We start from the raw sequence: 17,814 nt of genomic DNA, 5'->3' as shown, positions 1-17,814 counted from the left end.
AATAAAACGATATTAATTTATATATTGCAATATAATTTGAGCAATATCTTCTATTGAGTTTTGAAAAAAATTAAATGGCTTGATTGATAGTCGTTTGAGTCGAATATCATAGGTTGAATGTTGAAGGTTTTTCTTTGAAAATAATTGTCATATAACTCAACAATTAAGATGGAAAAATAAACAAAGAACAATACAAGTAAATTAATCTAGTCAAACAAAGAATATATAGTGTAGTTAAGCTACTCTGTAAGCAAATATTTATATTTGAGGCACTCTTTCATGAAATATTATCTTTCTTTTAAATTTTTATTTAGAATTTGTTTAAATTAAGCGTTAAAAATTTAAACTAAAATCAAACTTATTTGCTTTGTGAATGAAAGACCTATTCAAATTAACCAAAAACTTAGCGAACCGACCCATTATTCCTAATCTGTCTTTGTAGCTACTGACATATATACTTTATGCATAACATGGTGGCACCCGCAACCTTCGAATCCTGGATCCGCCTCTGATTATATATTGGACTAAATTTTTGAAGATGGAGTTTCAATTTTGAAAAAGTGGTTTTATACTTTTTCAAGCCAAGTAAAATTATATTTTTCCTTCACAAAAATATAATAGTTTTTCAAGTGAAATGCATGTCTAAACATAATTTTAATTATCAAACATCTTTTTGTCAACTTAATTTTTTTTGAAAGAATTCCAGTTCTCATTTTTTTAATGTCCAAACGCCTAACAATTAGAAAACTAGAATGTATTTTTGTTTTCAAAAACAATAAACGAACTAAAAGCAAACAATAATGGGTACATTGCTGTCAAACGAGGCCCGCTAGTAGACCATAAATAACAGGGGAAAATTGGTTGGGTGGGTCACTTGTTGGGCCGGCTATTAGAGTTTTAGCTATATTCTAAATTATAATGGCAAAGTATTCACGGGTCTGATTAAACTAACATTTTTGCCTCCAACTAAAACATGGAATACAACTCAAACAATCGGTAGTATAGTTCGAAGTCCCAGGAACACTTCCTGATTTTTTAACCTTTACTAGTGTACAATCCAAGAACAATTCTTGGAGTTTAAAATAATTGGGATCAAACCTTCATGGGTGAAATAATGTGAAAAGGGATCCAAACCCCAGTAATTGTTGCTAAGGATTGTTTCCTCTATGGTACATCTTTTGAACTCAAGGATAATATCATATAGTTCCACCTTGTGGAAGTTAGAATTCCATAATTGTGTCATGGAGTTCAAAACAACATATCTTCGAGTGAAACAATGTGAACACGATTCAAAACCTAGTAATCATTGCTTGGGTTTGAACCTATACAAGTTTGAATCCCAATAATTATTGCTGGAGTTTGAACTTATGAATATTCGAAATTCAGTAAAGTGTGTATTTGGGATTATTCTTGTAGAGAATTTTTGGACTCCAGTATATTATATTTGAATTTCATTTGTAGAATGTTTGAAATACAATATAGATTTTTGGAGTTCCTCCGTATTTTAGATAGGGGTGCTTTTTAGGCAACTTTGCCAATACAATTGAAAGGACGTTCAAACTCTAATAATCGACCCAAAAGTGACTATTTACCAATTTTAAGCAAATAACAGTGATTGGTTACTGTCAAAGGGCAGGTGGCTTTTGGATAGGGCCGTGTCATTTTTTAATTGGATCAGTGCATCATAATTCGGAAGGTTGGTTTTTGGCATTATAGCTTTTGTGTTAGTATAGTGAAAGCATTATGATTTTTCTATTACAAATCAAAGTTATGTAACTTTGATGAAAAAATTTACAATTGTGTGACCTTCCACGAAATTTATTCGGCTTTTACATTTAGGATGTCCACTCACTTAGACCTCGACCCATATTATTGCAATATTTTTTTGTTTGATCTTCAACTTTTTTGCACTTTAAGCTACAATGCGAATTTATTAATTGGGTGAATTGTGTTATGAATTATTATAGTGTTTAGATGTTTGATAGTTTTCTTGTGGATTTGTATAGATATGTGTAGAAAACGGATCGATAAACTCTCTTGATCTGGATCGTATGAGCTTAGTTTGCCTTCTTCAAACAAGAAGTGAAGTTTTCTATTAACAAAAGGAAATAGTTTACCGGTTCTCTCTCTCTCTAAAACTCTCTAACTTATCTCTACCCTTGATCTCACTTCAGCAAATGTCGACAACTGACCCCACACCGTACAACCACCGTACCCACCAGATCCATCTATTGCTCCAATGACAAATCAACAACCTAACACCAACTCCTCCACCCTCCCTCCTACAACAGTCACAATAGCACCCACAACGGCTAGTGACCCAACACCCATTTCCACTAGCACCACCAATGAAACCACCAGAAACCCAACACCCAAAACTAATAACACCATCTCATCTGTCAAAGATCCAATTTTTTCACCCCAACCTAAAGTTTCCTCCAATTTCGACAAACTAAATCGAGGAAGAAACCAAATCAGTGAAATCGAAAATACCAAAATCCTTTCCCAAAAAACTGAAGCCACCAAAACTCCCAATACCCAACTAGAACAATACCAAAATAAACAAGACGACTATCAACATGCAAAAAAGGAATTCCGTTTAATGCTAGCAGTAAAATTGAAGATCCCCAAAATAGTAGGATGCAAATAGTGTCAAAACCAACATTCGCAGCTATGGTTCAAGATATACTCCCCAAATTGAATGTAGGAGAACCAACTACTGAGATCCAACATGGCTTGGTAAGCCTGCTGTCTTCTTCTTGGCACGGGACTATTTAATTAATCTTGCCAAAGAGTGTAAGTTTACTATTATTGGAAACTTTTTATGGGGAGGGGGGGAGGGAACCAACTATGAAAAATATTAAGAAAGTCTTTTCTTGGCAATTCCATCTCACTACCCCCATAAAGATTGCCTATTTTGATCCCTAGCATGTTTATATCGATCGTGAAAATGAAGTAGACTATAATCATATCTTCTTCAAAGAATATATTAATATTGGGGATGCACCTATGAAAACTTTGAAATGGACTACGGATTTCAAGTCGGAAGAGGAAACATCTATTGTTCCAGTTACCACCAACTTCTATGGCACTTATTTAACTGGCAAACTATAGGCAGAATGATAAGAGAAGTGGGGACTGATGTGGCCCCTGATCAAGCCACGTATTCAAATTCAAGAGGTAATGTTGCAAAAATTAAAGTTGAAATTGACCTTCTAAAATCAAGAACTGATCAGATATGGCTTAGCTTCAAAAGATTAGATGGTTCTGATGATGGAAAATGGGTAGACATCAAGTATGAAAAAGTTTTTAGTTATTGCCTTTACTGCAAGATGCAAGGTCACCTTGAGAGAAAATGAAGAAATAAGACCAGAGATGAGAGGATCAAAGCTCAAAGGGAACAACTAAAAGAGATAAAATTAAGAATGATGTGGACGCCATAAGGGAGAAGGATTTTTAGACATTAAAGAGTAAAAGAGGACTAAAAATCAAGAATGATATACCAAACAACAAGCTACGGAAGAGAATGTGAACAAGAACATTCAATCCCCGGCCAAAGATGACAGAGATCCAAAGAAGCTAACACAACCTATTGAGCAACCCCAAATTAACAACAATTAGAGGAAGGATCCCATCAAAACATTTAACAGGTACAAAGGTATTAATATTAATGAAAATATCACTGATAATCATATACATACAATGATGGAAGTGTCAGGAAAAGAAAAGCAGAAGGTTGGAGAAGAGAATAACTAACATCAACAGGTTACTGATGTCAATAAAAAGAAGAAGAAGAAGAAGAAGAAGAAGAAGAAGAAGAAGAAAAGAAGCAAGAAGAAACAATTCCAAAATTCGGAGAATATCAATGAGACCAAGGCTCAACAAGAAGAACAAAATAGCAACAAAAAGGATATTGCTGAAGGTAATAGTACTACAATTGCAATTAAGGAAGTCGTGCAACACATAAAAACTGGTGAACAACAAACTAATAGTACACGATAGAAAGTTGCTCACCAAGACAATGATACCACCAGTAATATGGACCCTGCTTAGGTAATTGATCCTAGTGAGGTACAGAATAATTACCTAAAACTTATAAGTGGTTCTAGCTTGGAGGAAGACAAGAACAGTGGGCCAGAATATGATGGGAATCAACCTGATTATTCTGTTGAAGAAAAAGAAGAGTTCTCAGAAGACTTGTATTATGTTGAGGAGAACATCTATACAGACAATGAAGATTACGCTAGTGTGATCAATTAAGAAGACTTGAGTGAGGACCAAAACACCAGAATCATTGAAAGGATTAATGATACTGGCCAAACCAACATGAACAATGAAACTGATGAAGACAATAGTGATGCTAATGTTGACAAATTAGTGGAAACTTTCTGCTCTCAAACCTTGGTTGATGTAAAGGTTACCTTAGAATTTGACAAGAGTATTGGTAATCTCCAACTATCCCCTAGAGGTAGGGGAAGAGGTAGATATGCTAAGTAAAGTGGCAGACAACAAAATAGAGAAAGGGGTGGCAGAAACTCTAGACAAATGCCTATGACTCAATCACAGGAAAAATAACTCACCAACTAATCTTATGATTAAGTCTCTTTTTTTGGAATAATAGAAGCATCCATTCAAAAGGTGCTTTTGAGAGACTTCAACAACTCATCAGATCTTAACACTTTCCTTTTATTGCCCTTTATGAACCTTTCTACAAGGTCAATAAACTGGACAAGTACAGAAGGCTCTTTGGCTTTAGTAATGCTTATTCCAATAGTAATAGTCAGATATGGTTTTTTTGGGATGATACTCTGGAATGTCAGGTTATTAAAGAAGATGAGCAACAAGTTACAATCCTTATCTCTTCTGTGTGTGTCAATGTGATGATGTCCAAAGAGAAGGGTTATGGGATAGTTTGAAGAATATTGCTGATAAATATTCATTGCCTTGGTACATTGCTGTAGATTTCAATTTTTTCACTGACCCGTCGAGAAAAGGGGGGGAAACCCTCATAGAATCTCAAAAAGTATTCCTTTCCACCAATGCATTATGAATTGTGATCTTATAGATCCTGGTTATTTAGGATCACCTTATACTTGGTGTAATGGATGGTGCCCTGACAAAAGAATTTGGAAAAGGCTTGATAGAGTTCTAGTCAATCATGAATGAATAAATCTATTTGATTCAACTAGTGTTAACCACTTGATCAGGACTGGATTTGATCACTCCCCTCTTTTTATCACTGCCAACAATAGCCAGAAAAAATATATCAAGTACTTCAGATTTTTGGACTTCTGGACAGAAGAACCTTATTTTCATTCAATGGTTTAAATATCTTGGAATAGTGATGTTCATGGATCTCATATGTGGAGATTCCATTTAAAATTGGAAAATACTTGCAAAATTCTATCAGAATGGTCAAGGAATACTGTGGGAAACATTTTATATTAGGTCAAAGATCTTGAGGCTAACTTGGAAACTACTATTATTATTGATAACTTTGAGAATAATAGAGCAACTTTGAACCTTGCTAATTTTCTTTTGATTAGAGCTTATAAGAAGGAAGAACCCTTCTGGAAACAATAGTCTGGAGTAAAACGGTATGTGGAGGATGAAGTTAACTCCAAGTTTTTTCACTCTGTGGTTAATGGAAGGAAAAAGAGATTGACCCTTAAGAAGATGAAAAAGGACGATGGTGATTGGATAGAAGGGGATGATGATATTGCAAATGAGGCTGTGGATTTCTTCCAAAACAATTCACTAGAGAAGAGCAATATCCTGATTTCTCCATCTTAAACTGCATTCCTAAACTAATCACTGATAAGGACAACAATATGCTTACTGCTACTCCCACCATGGATGAAGTATAGGTTATAGTTTTCTCAATATGTCCTCAAGCTTACTGGGCCCAGATGGAATCTCAGAGAAGTTTTATCAATCTTATTGGAAAATTATTAAGAATGATTTACTTCTTATGATCCTTGATTTTTTTTGCAGGTACACCAATCCTAAGAGCTCTCACTCACACCTGTCTAGTTTAATCCCTAAAGTGGAATGCCCTTAAATATGTACAAAACTAAGACCTATAAGTCTCAGTAATATTTCATTCAAGATTATTTCCAAATTGGTCAATCAGAGATTAAGCCCTTTGATGCAGAAACTGATCACTCCTAATCAAACAGGTTTTATTAAGGGCGGATCTATCGCTGAAAATATCTTGCTTACACAAGATATGGTCCATAATATCCACAAACCATCTTCAAGTGAAAATGTTATGATCAAATTGGATATGACCAAGGCATATGACAGGGTTAACTGGTATTATTTGTGTCAAGTACTTAGAAAAATAGATTTTTCTGAATGCTGGATATATGATATGCAGATTAATGACTACTGTTTGGTACTCTATTAATATAAATGGAGAAAGTCATGGTTTTTTCAAAACTAGTAGAGAAATTAAATAGGGGGCCCTCTTTCTCCATCCCGTTTTGTTATTGGTGACAAATTGTTATCTAGATTACTAAATAATATGATAGATTCAGGTTTCATTCCTTACTTTTGCGAAAAAAGGGTCCTAACATTACTCATTTGTGTTATGCAGATGATACTACCATATTCTGTTCTTGTAATTCTGTGTCTTTGGACATGGTGATGACCAACCTTGGACTCTATGAAAACGTTTCTTGCCAGTTGATCAACAAAATCAAATCTGATTTTTATGTATCCTTCAGAGAAGATGATCCCAAAGTTGCTGATATTCAAAGGATCACTGGTTTTTCTTTATGACCCTTCCATGTGATCTATCTTGGTTGTCCTATATACCTTGGGAGGAAAAAGGTTATCTACTTCAACAGTATGGTGGCCAAAATTTCTAACAAACTCCAGGGTTGGCATGGGAAACTCCTCTCCCACGGATGAAAAGCAGTGTTGATCAAGTTTCTTATCCAGTCTATGCCTATCCACATCCTCTCGGTAGTTCAACCCCCCAAAAATACTCTGGATCAAATTCACAAGATTGTGGCTAACGTTTTTTTAGGGTAAACATTAGCAAGAGCAAAAGGCATTGGAATGCTTGGAAAGACCTATGTTTTCCAGTCCTTGAACAAGGAGTTGGATTTAGAGCTCTCCAGAATATTTGTAAAGCTTTCTCTGCCAAACTTTGGTGGAATTGTAGAACTCAAAACAATATGCTCGAGGCTTTCTTTACGTCTAAATACTGCAAAAGATCACATCATGTGGCAAAGAAGTGGAACTATGGGCACTCCTATAACTGGAGAAGACTTATGAACATCAAGATAGATATTGAACCTCATATCTTCAGGAAAATTGGCAATGGTGATGTCTCATTCTAGTGGGATAATTGGACTGGTCTTGGTCCTCTTGCCAATGTTATTCAACTGGAAAGGGCTTCTAGACGTATTAAAATAAAGGATTTCATCCAAGATGGGACATGGAATCATTATAAACTTATTAACTATTTGTCTGTAAATATTGTCAATACCATTGAGAAGGTGGATATTACTGGAAGTGGCAAAGATTGTCCTTACTGGCTACCTGAAAATACTGGACTTTTTTCTACTAAATCAGCTCAGCAATTACTTAGAGATAGAAAGGGGAGTACACTCTCTTGTAAAAGCATCTGGCAAAAAACTATTCCCATTAAAATTTTATTATTGTTAAAAGACTTCTTGAGAAGAAAATTGCTATAAATGATGCTCTCAAGAAGTTTGGGGTAGTAATTCCCTCCAGGTGCTCTTTTTGTTCTAATCTCTGTTTTAAAAAGCGTTTCTAGGGCGAGGCGTACCAAAAATGCCCCGGAGCAATGGTGTGGGGCGAAATTCTCAAGAGGCGTACGCCCCGCAATTTGGGGCGTATGTCTCGCAATTCGGGACATACGCCCGAGCGTTCAGGGCGCGTTATTTTAGTAAGGAGTAAGCCCCAGAGACTTTTTTAAATTAAAATAAAATTTGTTGAATTAGTCCTTTATATAATACCCAAATTCTCAAAAGTCAGTTTGGTAATTACTCAAAAGGTTTTAAAAGGAACTCAAAAGTATTAAATTTAAAAGTAAAGATCTTTTTTATTGATTTAAGCCCTAATTCATGATTTTCTCAAATTTTTATCTTGTCTGCTAGTCTACTAATATCTTTCAAAAGCAACGAATAATTAATTTTTTTTTACAAATACAAAGAGAACTACATTTTTCTTCATAGCAGCAAATTCAAAGTTTAAATTGCAGGTTAATTATCCTTTTTATTCCTCCATATAGAAAACTTTATTCTTTTAGACTCAAATTACTTGTGCTTGTAAGTAACGTATAATAGATTGTTTTGATTAGTTTTTTGTGGGGATGGAGAACACATATATATATAGTTTTTTTTTTAATTTTTATGCAATTTTACCTATTTATAAATATTAACTGTCATTATATTATTTTATAAAATATTAAAAATTAAATACCTATAGGGCTTACGCCCCGCTGAGGCATATGTAAAATGTCCCGCCTTACGCCCACGCCTTTTAAAACACTGGCTCTAATTACAAAGAGGAAACTTCTAACCATCTTATTAATGCTAGTCAAATTGCTGAGGAGGTTTGGTCCTTTTTTGGTAAAGCTAGTCATATTCAATGCAATAACCATCATATCAGAGATAGACTCATGATGTGCTGGCTGTCCAAAACTAACAATGAGGTGCATGACACTATGATTAAATGCATTCCTCTTGTAATTTGCTGGGAGATCTGGAAGAATAGATGTGCAGCCAGATTTAATAACAAGAACATGTCCAGCTGATTTATTATTCATCAAGTTTTCAACTATATCAACCTTATTCTCAAATGCCAATTTTCTACTCTTCAACTACCTTCCTCCTAGCTGGACAAATGTAAAGTCGTGGACAACCTGAGACTAGTCATCCAATCTCAAATTATTCCATGGAAGAAACTTACTGATGGATGGTTCAAGTTTAATGCTGATGGCTGCATTAAGGATAATCCTGGCTTAGCAGGTGGAGGAGGAATTATTATAAACTACAGAGGTGATTTGGTCAAATCTTTTATTGGTTTCTATGGCATATGTAGCAAATAATATTGCTGAAGCTAGAGCTATTTTACAAGGTGTACGTATGTGTAAGACTTTTACACTTTGGGGATAACAAATGTCCTGGTGGAATCTGATTCCTTGATGCTTGTAGATATGATCAACAAGAGGAACAAAATTCATTGGCAAATTAAGCACATACTTGAAAATATTTGGGATGTTATCTCTACTTATAACTATAAATTTATACATACCTTTAGAGAAGGTAATTCTATTGCAGATCATCTTGCTAATCTGGAAGTTTAAATAAGGAATCATGATATCTTCAATGAAGTTGTTTCCATCCCTAGTCAAGTTAGAACTTTTTTGAAGTTTGATCAAAATGGGATACCCAATTTCAGATTCAAAACTAAGAGGAAACACTAAAATATTATTGATGGAATTTCCTAGACTTATGATGTATACTAAGAGTCCACCAAACTGTATAGAGCATCGGGTTCTATCAGTTCCCACAGAACACACACAAAGCAATAAGTAAATAACACAATAATATTTTACGTAAAAAGCTTCCAGCTCACAGAATTAAAAATCACGACCTACACTCGTAGGATTTCAACTTCACTAATCGAGCAACTTTAGATTACAACATATTGTAACCTAGGTATTAAACTCTTAATCCCTCACCTACTTGCAATAACTATATTGCAAGCCTCTTTGTAATAACTCTATTACAAAGCTAACCACTTTGACTAACTTTAGTCAAACACAAACACAAGGTTTATGATTTATAAAAGTATCCTACGAAATGCTTCTCAATAAGCTGAGTAAGAGTTATAAGAAAATAACATTAACAAAGATACAACAATATTAATGACACACGATGTTCTCAATGCTGGGATCTGGTCCTTCGTTGTGTTACTACTTTGTTCTTCAATGCCTTATAGTAAATGAAGGCGGATGCACACTTCAAAGTAAAATATGTTTTAGGATTTCCAAGTGTGTGTATTCCCTTACCTCATGTTGGTAATATATAAGTGAGGTCATAAGGATGATACAAGCAAGTGTCTCGTACACAACATGCTTCAACAGTAACTGTTATACTATTGCGCATATAGTGCAGCAACTTTAACAGATGTAAAGAGTTGACTTGTATTATGACCGGAGGAACTGATATCTATCTGTTGCCTCTGTCATTTCCTTAATAGATTTCATTGGAACTTGTGCCAGCCATTTGACTTGTTGTTCTAAGCACGGAGAGGCTTTGCATCAGGTTCCCTATTTGGTTCTCATATGAAGTTTGTTAAGTCAAAACAAAAGGCAAATAACTTATCAATTTCTCCCTTTTTGATGATGACAAATTTAGAATTGAAATTTTCCCTGAGAATCAGATCTCCATATTGTTCCCCCTGCAGAATAGCCATATTCCCCTTGAGAACCTGTTAACATGTTTCTCCCTTGAGAACCTGTTTCTCCTTTGAGAACCTGTTCTTCCTTTCAATGTTCTTCCCCCTTTTTTGCATCATAATTTTTTTTTTCAAGTAAACGCAAAAAAGAAGTCTAGCAAAGTTAACTCATGCCACTTGTGTGCACACATCATAGCTAAAAATAGAACACAAGAGTATAACATGCATTTAAAAAGGACTATGATGCTCATTAATTGAAGGAGAAAAACAACAAGTAGTAGTACCTTCATTACAAAACATGCACAGAATAAACATTACTAAAGTACCACAATCATAGGGAAAAGATATCAAAACAGGACACTGGAGAATAGAAGGGGGACTCACATACTGGTCACTGACAAGGGGACAATATAGGGGTCACTAGAAAAGGGAGGGAAGGACGAAGGGGCAAGAGCCTTGAGGAGACCATCCACTCGAGAATTAGCAACCCTTTTCTCATTGATCAGTTGCTCTTTCAGGTTCTCAACATGTTTCCTCAACTCTGCATTCTCAGCCGTTAAGCAAGCAACTTCTACACTTTGAGCACTGCTAGAACCAGGTTTCGCGCTCCCTTGACTAAGCTTTCCTTAAGAATGACATTCTGGTCTTTCAGCCTCCTTATCTCCTCGTTACCAGCACTCTGAGCATCAATCAACTGAGAAATTATGGAACTGCTACCAACTTCCCCATTTTTATCAATACACTCGCATTCCTCCAAGGTGTTCATTGAGAATATTTGCTTATGAGTTCCCACAGCTGCTCTCCTAAAAGGGACTTTAAAATGTTCAAAAACTTTGGTGAGTAGGAACCCCTATGGCAGACCATGATTCCTATCTTTGAAGTTTGCCACATTTTTCATGTGTTAAATCAGGATCCTAGGCAGATTGATAGCATTGTATCCGTTCAATGCCTCCAAAAGAACCAGGTCCGCTATCAATGTAATAGATTGTCTTTCTGCTTGAGGTAGCAGGACCTTGTTCACCATCTCAAACATGAGTTGGTATACTAGAAGCAGTGCCTTCTTGTGCACTCGTTCCCCTTGCTGAACAGTTTGAGGCTTTAGAATGAGCTTCCTAAAACTTGAGGAATAGGTCCCCTCAACAGTTGAAAGCCCCTCAACAGGCACATCAAAAATATGTCCCAACATAGCCTCATCAAGCACAAAATCCACCCCATTTACCTTCTAGCAGATGTTATCAGCCTCAACAATGAACATATCAGCATAGAAACTGCGTACTTCCTCCTCATAGACCTTTGGACTTAGAACAGTAAAGAGATGAGTCCATTTTTGGATTTCACATATTTCAACGAATTGCCTTATGCCTGACTTGTCAAGAATGTCAGTATCAAAAACCCTTCCCCACAACACTTTTTGCTTCTTCAGCTTTACTTTTCTTTCAATCTCAGACACATTAACTCTAGCCCTTTTTGAGGAACCAGGTTCCTCACTACCACTTAGCTTTCTCTTGTGAGACTTCTTCTTCCCAACACCTTGACCTGACTCATCAGATCTACCTTCCCATTTTTCATATCAATGACTTCTCCAGGGACCTTTGAATACTCTCCATCATGACCATTCTTATCATGTTAATCCTTTCCACTTGAGTGGTGTGATTCATCAAAGATTACATGTACGCTTTCCTCTACGCATTGAGTTCTTTTGTTGTTGACCTTGTATGCTTTGCTTTGTGAAGAATAGCCAAGAAAAATTCTTTCATCACTTTTAGCATCAAATTTTCCCAACGCTTCCTTATCATTATTGAGAACAAAACATTTACAACCAAATGCTCTCAGGTAAGTCAGCTTTGGTTTTCTTCCGTTTAGTAATTCATACAAGGTCTTGTTTAGGAGGGACCTGATCATGCACTTGTTTGTCAGATAACAGGCAGTGTTTACTACCTCATCCCAAAAGCTCTTGGGTATGCCACTATCAATTAGCATCGTTCTTTCCATATCTTCAAGAGTCCAATTTTTTCTCTCCATAACACCATTTCTTTAGGGTGTTCTCGGAGCCGAAACATTATGACTTATACCATTTTCAGCACAGAATTCATCAAAATTTATATTGCCAAACTCGGTACCATGATCAGATCTGATGTTCACAACATTATGGCTCATCTTCACTTGAATTTGCTTCACAAAGGCATCAAAGACTGGAAAGGTTTCATCCTTGGTTCTGAGGAACAATGTCCATATGAATCTGGAATAGTCATCAACAATAATGAAGATGTACTTCTTTTCTCCTCTTCTGGGCATCCCCATAGGCCCACACAGATCCATATGGAGAAGATCTAGTAGCCTTGAGGTGCTTGCTTCCTTCTTTGGATTAAATGAGGACCTGACTTGCTTCCCTTTCACACATGCATCACACACCTTGTGATCTTTGAACTTTGACTTCGGTAGCCCACGAACCAGGTCCTTCTTGATTAGCATGTTCAACAGAGAGAAGCTTGCATGTCCTATCTTCTGTGCCACAGTTCAGCATCATCATCAACAACACTCAAACATGTATGATTGCCACTGTTCAGAGACTCAAAGTCTGCAATATAGATGTTTTTAAATCTTTTTACCACCAGAACTAGGGTTGTGCATTAGGATCGGATATCCGAACCGATCCGCTCAATTTCGGATTTCAGATTTCAAATTTTGGATATTTGGATCGAATTTCGGATTATGTTTATTAAAATTACGAATATCCGGATCAGATTCAGATTGGTATAATTTTAATCCGATCCGATCCGAAATCCAAAATTATTAGGACATGTATAAATACTAAACTTTAATTTCGGATAGCCAATACTTCATTTACATCTTTCTCCAAGTTATTACCTTTACAATTGCTAGATTTAGCTACATTGGCACTATAGTACCCTCATAATTGCAGAAACATGAATTTTTCTTGATGTATTGCCTCTTCTACGAAGAAAATATAAGTATGCATTTTACAACTTAGAGGCATAATAACTCGAACCTCCAGAGAAATATTTTCTTAGAGACGCAATGCTGGTAAAAGGGATGAAAAGCAAAGAGATGTTTATATTAGCATAGAACACAGAAGAAGCAGATAAGGCAGATGTATTAGCCGATTAGATTAACAATAGCCTTAATAATACGTATAATCTAATCCGAAAATCCGAAATATTTATTCGATCCAAACTTTAAAATCTGATCCTATCCGATATTAATTCAGATTAGATTCGGATTGCATTTTATAGAATCCGAAATGTGCTAAATCTGACCCGATCCGATCCATACACAACCCTAACCAGAACTACTTCACCAGTTACAAGATTAGTGTCTGATAAGAACTCCACTTTGTTTCCTTTGTCGCAGATTTAAGTGACACTCAGCATGCTGTATTTCAAGCCATTCACATAATACACACTTTCAATTGAATGAGTGAGTGTCTTCCCATTTTCTCCAACTCCCAGAATGTATCCCCTTTTTCCATTACCAAAGGACACACTCCCACCTTGCAGGTCTTTGAGTGAAAGAAAATCATTAGTACTTCCAGTTATGTGTTTAGAGTAGCCACTGTCCATGTACCATCTTTGGCTACTTCCTTTCATTGTTGCCTGCACAAGGAAATCAGAGATTAGACTTAGGAACCCAAACAACTTTTGGGTCCCTTGTAATGAGTAAAGGGGTGAATTAAACTTCTTTTTGTTCAAGCAGGCATCACACGTTTCTTTTTTAGAGAACCAGGTTCCTTAGTAGTAAATACGTTTTCAACAAAAACTTTTTTTTTGGTGGGACTGAAACCTTGCTTTACAGGAATCTTTGAAATGGTCAGTGTTAACACAATGAGTACAAAGCCAGTTATCAAGCATAGTAACATACTTGTTATGTGGGTTGTAGGGAGCCTTTTCTTTTTGGAACCCGATTCCCTGCATGTTCCCCCCGTTACTTTTATACATGGAAGTGATCGTGTCAGAGGACCAGGTCCACTTCAGAGATTTATGTAATTCATTTTTAATCCTGCTTAGATCTTTCTGAAGTTGTCTATTTCTTTCAAGTTCGGCACAAAGACTCATTTTTGCCCTTTTGAGTTCATTTTCAAGCTTAAGGTGTGCCTCACTCACCACTTCCTTTCCTTTTGAAGAGTTCACGCAATTTTCTATTGAAGTTTTTACAGGATTATTCTCCTTTTTTAACTCCTCTACTGTTTCATTCAGATCCACAACTAGTACTAGCAAGTCATCTTTCTCATGTTCTATCTCTTCAATTTTCTCAGTTAAAACATCTTTTTCTTTCTTTAAGTCCTCTATTGTTTCTTTCAATCAACAACTACGGCCAGTAAATTATCTCTCTCATGCTCTACCTCTCCTATTTTCTCAGTTAAAGCATTTTTAACATTAATAAGATTATGGCAAGCATCAATTAAGACATTAGCTCAAGATACCAACTTCTTTTGAGAATAAGACTTCAAGTTTCTTTGAACGTCTAGAAAGTTTACCTCATCGTCATCATCATCTTCATCCTCGCCGGGTTTTTCCATCAGGGCAAATGTGGAGTTATATTCTGCTGCTTCGCTTTCAACGGCCATCATGGATGTGTTGCCTTCTTCATCATCACCATCAGATTCACTAAAGGAATCTCTCAATGCAGCAAGAGCTTGTTTCACAATATTATCAGTTGCATCTTTTCTCTTGAATTTCCTATCGGGGACCGGGTTCCTCTTGGCCGTCTTGTCTATGTTGTGCTTGTAATGGTCCTGCTTATGGATAGGGAAATCTTTGATGAAATATCCTGGCTTCCCGCATTTGTGACCGCAATCATAGCCTTGAGTTCTGCTAGAGCTACCCCTTTTAGGAATACCTCCATTTCTACAAACCATTTTTTGAAACCTCCATATTAGATAAGCCATGTCAGCATCATCACCACTTGAATTGTTGTTGTATGCTTTGAGAAACAGGTTTTTCTCCTTTTGGGTTCTCTTCTTTCATGATCCTTTTTCTTCTTCATTTCGTAGGTCTTCAGATTTCCAATGAGTTTGTCAATCGTTATCTTTTGCAGATCTTTTGCCTCTGTGATAGCATTGACTTTGCTCTCCTAGGAACCAGGTAATACAGTGAGTATTTTTCTAACCGGTTTGTTCCTTGGGATAATATCTCCTAGAGAATGAAGCTCATTGATGATGAAAGTGAAACGAGTATACATGTCCTGAATAGACTTATCCTTCTTCATCTTGAAGAGTTCATACTTAGTAGTGAGCATGTTGGTTTTTGACTGATTGACTTGAGTGGTACCTTCATGTGCAGTTTGGAGAGTCTCCTAGATCTCCTTGGCATATTGACAAGCTGAGATTCAGTTGTACTCGTCTGGTCCAATACCACCGACGAGGATCTTCCTTGTTCAGAAGTTTTTCTCGATGGCTTTACGATTGGCATCATTATGCTCCTTCCTTGTTTTTGGAACTGTGATTGTTGTCTCTCCAATTGTCTTCATAGGGACGAAGGGTCCATCACAGATGATATCCCAAAGCTCTGAATCTTCAGCCATGATAAAATCATGCATTCTTATCTTTCACCAGCCATAGTATTGTCCATTGAATCTTGGTGGTATGTAGTTTGATTGACCTTCTTCAACATTTGGTGGAGAAGCCATATAGCTCATTTCTAGGTGTTAACCTTATAGAAAGAACTTGTTCTGATACCAATTGATGTAAACTAAGAGTCCACCAAACTTTATAGAGAACCTAGTTCTCTATCAGTTGCCATGGAATACATACAAAGCAGTAAGTAAATAATGCAACAATATTCTACGTGAAAAACTCTCAGTTCACGGGATAAAAAATTACGACCTACACTCGTAGGATTTCAAATTCACTAACCTAGTAACTTTAGATTACAACCTATTTTGACCTAGGAATTAAACTCTTAATCCCTCACCTACTTGAAATAACTATTTTGCAAGCCTCTTTGTAATAACTCTATTACAAAGCTAACTACTTTGACTAACTCTAGTCAAACACAAACACAGGGTTTATGGTTTACAAAGATATCTTACGAGATGATTCTAAATAAGCTGAGTAGGAGTTACAAGTGAATGACATTAATAAAGATACAACAATACTAATGACACACGATATACTCAATGCTGGGATCTGGTCCTTCGTTGTGTTGCTACTTTGTTCTTCAATGCCTTGGAGTAAATAAAGGCGGCTGCACACTTGAGAGTAAAATATGTTTTAGGGTTTGTAAGTGTGTATAATCTCCTGCCTCATGTTGGTAATATATAAGTGAGGTCACAAGGATGATGCAAGGAAGTGTCCGGTACACAACATGATTCAACAGTGACTGTTGCATTGTTACGTATGCAGTGCAGCAGCTTTAACAACTGTAAAGAGTTGACTTGTACTGTGACCGGAGAAACTGATATCTATCTGTTTCTCTACCGATCCCTTAACATATTTCATTAGAACTTGTGCGAGATATTTGACTTGTTATTCTGAGCACGGAGAGGCTTTGTATCAGGTTCCCTATCTTGTTCTCATATGAAGTTTGTTAAGTCATCAAAACAAAAGGCACATAACTTATCAACTTATTTGTGAACTTTCTGATGTTACAATTTTGTATGCAATAGCCTTTTACAAACCTGAACAGATCCTTAAGCTTAGGGATGAGGCCGTTAATCTGTTTCCCATCAATCATTCTCCTTTTGTTATTAGGTTGGAATCTATCAACCTACATTTTGTTATAGAAGCCAAGGTATATGTCCTCCTCCATGTAATTATGATTTTTGGAATATAAGGGTTAGAGTCATGCCTAACTCCTCCATCAATATGATGGAACATTATAAATAAATAAAAGGTTTGCCTCCTTCTCTATGTATTTCTCTGCCTACCATGCTACGAGCTTGCACTACTTCCTTCTAGTCAACTAGTGTTGGATTCAGCTATATTGACAAAGGTGTTCCTTAATCTCAGCTCCTTTGCTATTGTTCCTTCTTCAAATTGATGAATGATTTTGTTTGAGACAGAACTCAATTTTTCTTATTTTACGGAATATACTGTAGGGAGAATTACTTAGACTACTTTCGGTTAACGAGAGTTATGCATTCCTATAGTTGTACTAATTCTATCTACTGCATAACTGCATTTATCTTCAATGTTGATTAAGCATTCGCTGAACAGGGGTTATGTTAGAAGGTTATATGGGATCGATAATTATTATTCCCTTGGCTAAGAATAAGATTAGACTTATTAATGGCTCTTGCTGAATGCACACATGCCAAACAGAAAAGTTAACGAAATAAGCATAGCTTAAATAACAATCGTATTTAGACCTATATAGTGGGACAAATTATCAATATATATTAGAATTTACAACACCA

At 36.1% G+C, this 17,814-nt stretch overlaps 1 long non-coding RNA gene across 2 annotated transcripts; it reads left to right on the top strand.

Annotated features, from left to right (window-relative positions):
- Positions 1–1,790: 1,790 nt before the first annotated feature.
- LOC138891571 (uncharacterized) lies at positions 1,791–7,679 on the top strand. Of its 2 annotated transcripts, none has more exons than XR_011407946.1 (2): positions 1,791–2,739; positions 6,599–7,679. It is a non-coding gene; the product is annotated as an uncharacterized lncRNA (long non-coding RNA). The 2 variants fall into 2 exon arrangements; XR_011407947.1 differs by having other exon boundaries at positions 1,791–3,922.
- The last annotated feature ends 10,135 nt before the right edge of the window (positions 7,680–17,814 follow it).

This window comes from Nicotiana tomentosiformis, chromosome 5 (assembly GCF_000390325.3).
Source record: "Nicotiana tomentosiformis chromosome 5, ASM39032v3, whole genome shotgun sequence".
Lineage (NCBI taxonomy): Eukaryota > Viridiplantae > Streptophyta > Magnoliopsida > Solanales > Solanaceae > Nicotiana > Nicotiana tomentosiformis.
The sequence above is the reverse complement of the archived record's forward strand: the minus strand, read 5'-3'. Positions and strand labels throughout refer to the sequence as shown.